Source organism: Medicago sativa, chromosome 5, assembly GCF_051527215.1.
Source record: "Medicago sativa cultivar Bolivia chromosome 5, Bolivia_mono, whole genome shotgun sequence".
Lineage (NCBI taxonomy): Eukaryota > Viridiplantae > Streptophyta > Magnoliopsida > Fabales > Fabaceae > Medicago > Medicago sativa.
The window spans coordinates 61,905,259-61,906,707 of record NC_140753.1 but is presented as its reverse complement, the minus strand read 5'-3'; positions in this window follow the sequence as shown (position 1 = coordinate 61,906,707).

The following is a 1,449-nucleotide window of genomic DNA, read 5'->3' as shown; positions in this document are numbered from 1 at the left end:
CAGGTTCCTGAAGCTACTCCAGAACCTGATCAGATAGCTGAGTCTGAAGATAGTCCAGAAGCTGAACCCACATCAGAAGCGCAAGATGAAACTGCTTCTGATGAAGCACAAGATAGCTCACATCAAGAAGATCCTCCCAGAAACACATTCAAACACAAGTCTTCACATCCTGAGGAGCTAATCATTGGAAACAAAGATAGTCCAAGAAGAACAAGATCACATTTCAGACAAGAAGAATCAATGATTGGACTAATCTCAATGATTGAACCTACAACAGTTGATGAAGCACTTTCAGATGATGGATGGATCCTAGCTATGCAAGAAGAGTTGAATCAATTTCAAAGAAATGATGTGTGGGATCTGGTACCCAAACCTCAGCACAAGAACATTATTGGAACAAAATGGGTATTCAGAAACAAGCTGAATGAGCAAGGTGAAGTAACAAGAAACAAAGCCAGGCTTGTTGCACAAGGGTATAGTCAACAAAAAGGCATTGATTACACTGAAACGTTTGCTCCAGTTGCAAGATTGGAAGCAATCAGGTTACTTCTTTCCTATGCAGTTAATCATGGCATAATATTATATCAGATGGATGTCAAGAGTGCATTTCTCAATGGTGTCATAGAAGAAGAAGTGTATGTTAAGCAACCTCCTGGATTTGAGGATATTAAATATCCTGACCATGTTTTTAAACTGAAGAAATCACTATATGGCTTGAAACAAGCTCCCAGAGCTTGGTATGATAGACTAAGTAATTTCTTAATCAAAAATGATTTTAAGAGAGGACAGGTTGACACTACATTCTTCAGAAGGACCCTTGGGAAAGATATTCTTGTTGTGCAAATATATGTTGATGATATAATATTTGGTTCTACTAATGCATCTCTTTGCAAGGAATTTTCTGAGTTAATGCAGGATGAATTTGAAATGAGCATGATGGGAGAGCTGAAGTTTTTCCTTGGCATTCAAATCAATCAATGCAAAGATGGAGTCTATGTTCATCAATCAAAGTACACAAAGGAGCTTCTGAAGAAGTTCAAACTTGAAGATTGTAAAGTGATGAACACTCCAATGCATCCTACGTGCAACCTGAGCAAAGAAGATGAAGGAGCTAAAGTAGATCAGAAGCTGTATAGAGGTATGATTGGTTCTTTGTTATACCTCACTGCATCTAGGCCAGATATTTTATTCAGTGTATGCTTGTGTGCAAGATTCCAATCAGATCCTAGAGAATCTCATATGACTGCTGTCAAGAGAATCTTCAGGTATTTGAAGGGAACAACTAATCTTGGACTCCTTTATAGGAAATCCTTAGATTATAAGCTAATTGGATTCTGTGATGCTGATTATGCTGGTGATAGGATTGAAAGAAAGTCAACCAGTGGCAATTGTCAATTTCTGGGTGATAATCTTATATCCTGGCCTAGCAAAAGACAAACAACTATTGCT